General features: G+C 34.9%; 1 long non-coding RNA gene across 1 annotated transcript; it reads right to left on the minus strand.

Moving 5' to 3' along the window:
• Window positions 1-3,770: 3,770 nt before the first annotated feature.
• LOC145090877 (uncharacterized) lies at window positions 3,771-5,055 on the minus strand. Its single transcript, XR_013701806.1, has 3 exons — window positions 4,811-5,055; window positions 4,179-4,691; window positions 3,771-4,108 (listed from the first exon to the last, which is right to left on the minus strand). It is a non-coding gene; the product is annotated as an uncharacterized LOC145090877 (long non-coding RNA).
• Between the last annotated feature and the right edge of the window lie 1,994 nt (window positions 5,056-7,049).

A 7,049-nucleotide genomic window follows, 5' to 3' on the forward strand; every position in this document is an offset into this window, starting at 1 on the left:
CTTACCATTACTTGCATTTTCCTAACTCTAACATGTTATTTGATATAATTCAACCATTAACATCCTTATTTTATTTTTAAATTAAATTTTAGGATGTTACAGTCTACCCATCATAGTTTCAGTTTTTAGGGTGAACATTGCACCTTATCAATACTTGTATTACAAAATTTTGGAATATTATGGTTTTATTTACAATAACATAGCTAAAGGGAAGAAGATGATGAGGATAGTCTTCATTTTTTTTTTGGAAAATTATGATTCTAGATCTCATGGAAAGTGGCGGTAATACTAGAAAGAATATAAGAGTGTGGAGGGAATGTGAAAAGAGAAACACAAAAAAGAAAAAAATTTGTCTCTTGTAGTCAATGTGCATGTATATATTAACTGAAATAACCCCAACGACTATTAATTTAATGACAGAAAAATCTGGCATGCTTTGAAATTAGGCATCAAAGTTGAAACAATGAACTATTTGGTATCAAAGTTGAAACAATGAACTATTTGGTAACAAACCCTATATGCATGCTTGTTTTATATTTGTGATTGTTTATATTATGAGGTATTTTGGGAACCTCACTATGCTTTGGCTTACAATTCCGATTTCAATGTTTCAGGTACTTCTGATGAGCGGAGAAAGGCAAAAATGTGATTATACACATCATACCGCAGTTTATGTTGTTAATACTTTGATTCGATGTTTTGACTTACTATGAGTTGTAGACATTGTTTTGGTAACTTTTGGGTGTATGGATTTGCGTGTTAAAAACAAAAAAATATTCTGATTTTTGGCATGTTACACATTTTCTTCACAGTAAAGCTCTATCTTCGGGACAAAAGAAGTATCCAAATGATTCCTATATAATTGAATTGAATGATTGTTTAAACACCATTCAAAGAAGAAAAAACAGCATAATAGTATCATTTGTTATTAATAAGAATGAATAATATTGATAACTTATTTCAAAATGATCCATCTATTTTCAAAATTTCATGACAAATCATCATTAGTAACTTATTTGCAAAACATACATGTAGCTTATTGAGATGCAACTGCAGCAGTTCAATGATTCTAAAATCCAATCATATGATCCACTTATCTTCCTAAGGTTTAGACGAATTACTACCATTTATTCTCGAAAGAAGTAAATCAGTTTAACTATTGAATTTTCCTTGCATCTTGAACCAAAAACATAATCTCTGCAAACAGTTCTAGAATCAGGTACCATATGAACCATAATCAAGCATGGAGTACCATTATAAGAAGTGAAAGGGAACCCTAATAACATATGTAGACAAGAAGAAGCACATTCATGAACTTACTAAAATAAAAAAACAAAAATTTCCAAACCAGGACATAAAATGAAATTTATGAAAGTGGATGATCAAGAAATTGATACTCTCAAGTTAGGTAGTTAAGGAAGGAATTTTCGCGCATATATGGGGCAAAAATTTCAAACATGAATATACTTATTGATAAGAGTAAAATCAAAGGCCAATAATAAGTTCTTGGTAGTTTATCGATGTGGTTAAGGAACGAGATTCACCTTATAGACAAATTGGGAAGTCGGTTGTTGGTGTCACCATTATGCCTTCTAAATACCTTGGATACTGGATGTAGTATGTGGCACGAACATAGCTCCAAACTTCGAATAAGTTCGACTGGTTGCTCAATGTTGAACAGAGGAAGAAGGCGAAGTAAGCTTTGAAGACTGCATGAATTTAGTCGCTCCATGTATGTGAAAATGTTATTAATACTCAAGGACAATATGGTCAATTTATGTTTTTTATTTTAAATCTAATAATTATGAAATACAAAGATCAATTATACAATATTAAAAATATTTAAATGTAAGATTTTGGGTAAATACGATATTTTAAAGGTTAAAAAGGACAAATAGGATATTTAGGTTTTAAGCTAGACAAACACGATATTTTGTTGTTTAACAAGGATATACACGAAATTTTTCCATAAATAAATTGTTCTAATAAAAAGAAGCCCACATGTCAAAAACTCTCACTCTCCGTTCGCCGCTTTATCAATGGACTAATAATCAACTAGTTTTTTGTTAAACTGTATGGTTTTTTTCAGTTATATTTCAATCGGTTTTTAAAAATATTTAATTGGTGGCACATGATCGGTTTTAACCGATTGAATTGGTTGGTCAAGTTTTTTTAAGGTATACGACCCGACCCTTTCAAGATTTTTTTATTGTTTTCACTTAATTTGAGAAGCACGTGCTTTTTGTCCTAGATCCGCGACTAGGTTGCTCTCATACCAAATGTTAGCTATTTTAGAGGGGATAAAGGCTTTATTTAATGGTTAACATAGAGGACATAAAAATAAGAATCATAGTGGACAAAAATCTGCATTTCTTTTATTCGTGATTTAAAAAAAAAAAATCATGATGAAACGGAAAAAAGATCACATTCTGATACCAAATGTTGGCTATCACACAAGGGATAAAGGCTTTATTTAATGGTTAATGGTAGAGGACATAAAAGTAATAATCATAGTGGGCAAAAATCTGCACTTCTTTTATTCATGAACAGGAAAGAGGATCACACAATCATATGTACGCATTCTGCCATATTTAACCTAGGAAAGAGAAAACTAGTAAACTACTCTACCTATTATATATAGGTACTAGTGAATTTTAGAGGACCGTGCTGAGCACGGCCCACGAAGGGTAATCTTTGAATTTTAAAAATAATGTGCGATGTATGATCGATCTTTCTTTTGCCTGATCATTGAAATCAGCAGGTAAATTTGAAAAAGAACAAATTACGCGAATGGTTCTTTAGGTTTTGGATTTTTCCCTAATGTAGTCCCTACGTTACTTTTTTCCCTCAAATAGTACCTACGGACCATAAGTTGCACGCGTTTGGTCCCCGAGTTGGATGTCCGTCCATTCCAACGTTAAGCTGCCCCCATGTGACTTGCACATGAGGGTATTTATGTCATTTTACCCTAAAGGACCGTTTATGAACATATAAATTAACGCCTATATTACTTCTTCTTGTTCTTCCTCCCAATTCAATCGATCATTACTACTGTTAGAGAAAGAAAGCTGTGGAAAATGCCGATATGTGCTTGTGGAAATCGTGATCTAGCCATCGTCACTTCCTGGTCAGATCGCAACCCTGAAAAGTGATTTTGGTCTTGTATTCGTAATGAGAGAAGGTGTGGTTGGATTGGGTGGTTTGATGAGCCCATGTGCCCTAGATCGGTGGAAGTGATACCTGGGTTAATCAGGTCTAGGAACAAGCTACAAGAATCTCTTCAACAAGCTACAATGCAAGCTAGGATGTATAAGTTAATCATTATCTTTAGTTGGGTTCTTTTTGTAATTCGTTACTTGAAGCATGATTGAAGTTGCCTTTTAATGTGGTGTCTGAATGCAAGAAGTAGTGTCGTGGTCATAGGGTTAATATATTGGTGGTCTTATTTTGAGTCTGAAGACAGGAAATTGAAGCATGGTTTATGTAGTGTTTGTGTCTTTTTTTAGTTTGACTGCAGGAAATTATGTTCTAGTTAATGATGCCTTAATGTTATACTCTTTGTGTAATCAAATGGTTTAATTTCAGAACAAGGTTATTGTGTCATGGCTTTGTGCAATCAAATATTATTTGACAAGAACACCAATTCAACATGCATGACCATACACTTTGAATATCACAAATACTACTTGACAAGAACAATAATATAACAAAAATGCTATTATATATCATAACAGTAGTTGACATTGTTTCATAGTTTACCTATGTGTACAATGATTCAAGGTCAACATGCATGACCATACAAAATAAGGAGCCCAAAGTAAGTATTGTTTGGTACATAAACATAGGTGTTAACATAACCATAAAACTAAAGTGTAAATTACATCAAAAGACCTAATGGTTCTCAACAACACCCCCATCCTCACTTCTATCCTCCTATTTCTTCAGTTCTTTTGTCATTAGGGCCACCTTGACCTTTACAAGTTCTTGAATTATGCCCTTTGTTGTTGCACTTTCCACATGTGATAGTGGTCCACATCTTGGACAGTTTATGCCCCTGTGTAACAGGTTCATCATATGCCCTTTTCCATTTCTTCCTGGGCCTACCCACCTAAAAATGTACATAAGATTAAATTGTTGTTCTTCAAAAATTGCAGTTATATTGATATATTAAGACATACCTGAACAACATGTTTGGGTGGAAGCAGCTTGGTTGGGCATTGTGATTTGGGCCACATCAATCTACCATTTATAGGTTCAATTTTGTTTTTGTACACTTCTGCCCATGTAACTAGCCAGTAGCATGGGTGGACCCAATGCTCCAACTCAGGAACATTCTTTGCTCCATGTTTAATCTTGTCCCATATTGCACTTATTGCATGTGAGCATAACATGCCTGTAGTTTCCCAATGTCTACATGTGCATGTTTTTTCATCCAAATTCACCATAAACTAATCACCCCAATTAGTAGTGACTTGAGTTTTAACCCCATTGAAAATACACCTGTGCTTTTGTGCTTGTCTTTTCATTTGATCAAGAAGACTAGTGGCAGTTGGTGTGAGATGGCCATGACATCTATCAATCTCTCTTTGGACATTGCAAATTCTCTTCATCAAATACTCTCTAATATACTCCAAACAATAAATGATAGGTTTGTCCTTACCACCTTGTATTTTTCCATTCAGAACCTCACACTGGTTATTCAACAAGATGTTAGTATGTGCCCTCCTTGTATAGTCATATAATACAAAATGATCACAAATCCTAACAATGACAAGTACATGTTAACATAAAGGAAAGATGAAGTACTAACCTGAGGAAATGAGATCTTGCCCAATGAGCTGGAGAATCTGTATCAACCAATCATGAGCTTCAGCTTTGAATTTCTTTAGCTCTTCTAATGCTTTCTCAAAATGCCTTACAGTAGTAGAAGTTGCACATGCCCACACCAAATCTTTGAGCTCTTTATCCTTCCACTGTCTTTTCATATTTTCATAAATATGCCTCAGACAGAACCTATGCTTAGCTTGAGGGAAAAGTTTGGCAATTTCAGGAATGATACCCTATTTAAATATTTCATTACTTAGTTGACTAAATAACAACAATATCAAATTAAATTGAAGTATATGTACCTTCTGCCTATCTGAGATGAAAGTGAAGTTTGAATTAACATAAAGTTCCAGATCATCACCAAGTTATTCCAAAAACCATGTCCATGAATTTGTGGTTTCATTCTCAACAAGAGCATATGCAAGAGGATATATCCCATTATTGGAATCTACCCTACGGCAGTCAAAATTTGACCAGGATAGGGACCTTTCATGAAAGTACCATCTAACCCTATGAAATCCCTTAGATTAGCCTTAAATCCTTCCTTTAATGCTCCTAAACAAATGTAAATTCTCCTAAATATCCTTATATCAGAATTTAAATTTGGCTCAGTGTAACAATCGATCTTCACATTAGTACCTGGGTTTCTTTCCATCAACTCTAGTCCATAGTCCCTCAAAGTACCATATTGTTTCTGAAAATCCCCAAAAACATGCTTCTGAGCCAATTCCTTTGCCCGATGTACCTTCATTCGTGACATGTTCATCTCAAATTTTTGGATGAGATCTTCTTGAAGTGCATTGACTGGAATGGTTGGATTACTCTCAATTTGCTTCACAATGTTTGTTGCAATGAATTTGTAGTTGCAAGCTTTAATGGTTCTTGATTACACACACCGATGTTCACTAACTAGGGCGTTCACCACCTAGTCATCTGTCTCTTTAAGTCTAGACACTAGTACAACCCAAGGACATTTACCCTCTTTCATATTTACTGTTTTGTCCTTGAATCCAGTCCTTAACTTTGTCCATGGCCCACCACTCATATCTGGGACCACTCCTCTGCACTTAGCCCTAATCCTTATTTTGTCATTTTTTTTCAAAATGTAAATCCCTTTTGGTTTCTACTGCATGTTTGTTTATATATTCTTTCACATCTTTCTTTGTTTTGAACTTCTGTCCTAATGTGAAAGCTTTTGGATGAACTACACCCTCAGAACAACTTTTTCCCTTTCTTATGTCTCTCAACATCCTCTCTCTGTTGTTATCTTCATCTAGAATAGGTGACTCAAACGATTATGGGTCTATGACCTCCAAATCTTCACCTTCAGTAAAGTCAACACCACTACCACTTGCTTCTTTGGTGGTTTTTTGAACCCACTCAACATCTTCATCAACATTTATATGAAATTCTTTCATATCAACATCCACATCATCTACAATATTTTCTAAATCCACAAAGAAGTCTTCGTCGTCACTCTCATCATCTGTCATATTACCCTCACTCCTACTACCCTCACTCCAAGGACCCTCACTAACACTTTCCTTACTTCCACTGTATTCATCCTCAAAAAACTCAACATCATGTAGATTTTTTCCCCACCATATTCTGCGTCTACATCCCCCATTACCTCATAATCATCCACTGGATCAACATCCGCTTTTGGTTGGTGATCATCCCCTGTGTCAACATCTTTTTTACCATGGTTATCCTCAAACTGTACCCCCTAAATGGATCACTATCTCGATCAAATGAGTGTTTTTTGTTGATCACAGGTTTATAGGGTACAATTAACTTTGACAAATCAGTAGACTCATTCAAATCCAACTTTTTACTACATGACCCAACTGATTTCGTTTTCATTCTAACCCTATTCATTTCAAGAGAATGATTCCCTTCAACTTCCTCAATACGAACCTTCAATGGGGACTTAAAGTAAGGGACTACTCTAGTATTTCCATGCTCGATGTACAGATTAATTTCCTTATGATTAAGCACATACCTTGCCAGCTGAATGACTTTCTGATCGGTGCCAAAGGGTAACAATCCACTATCCAAGTCTGTCTCTAGAATCATGAAATGGTAAACATTATACATCCATCATTGTACCCTAAAACTGCCATCATATCATCTAACTCGTGGACTGAAAACACATCCATGTCCACAAAATCAAAGTGATCCACAAGTCCATCTATGTATGACCTTCCAGATACCGTATTTGT

This window comes from Lactuca serriola, chromosome 2 (genome assembly GCF_051521515.1).
Source record: "Lactuca serriola cultivar US96UC23 chromosome 2, Lser_US96UC23_V15, whole genome shotgun sequence".
NCBI classification, from domain to species: Eukaryota; Viridiplantae; Streptophyta; class Magnoliopsida; order Asterales; family Asteraceae; genus Lactuca; species Lactuca serriola.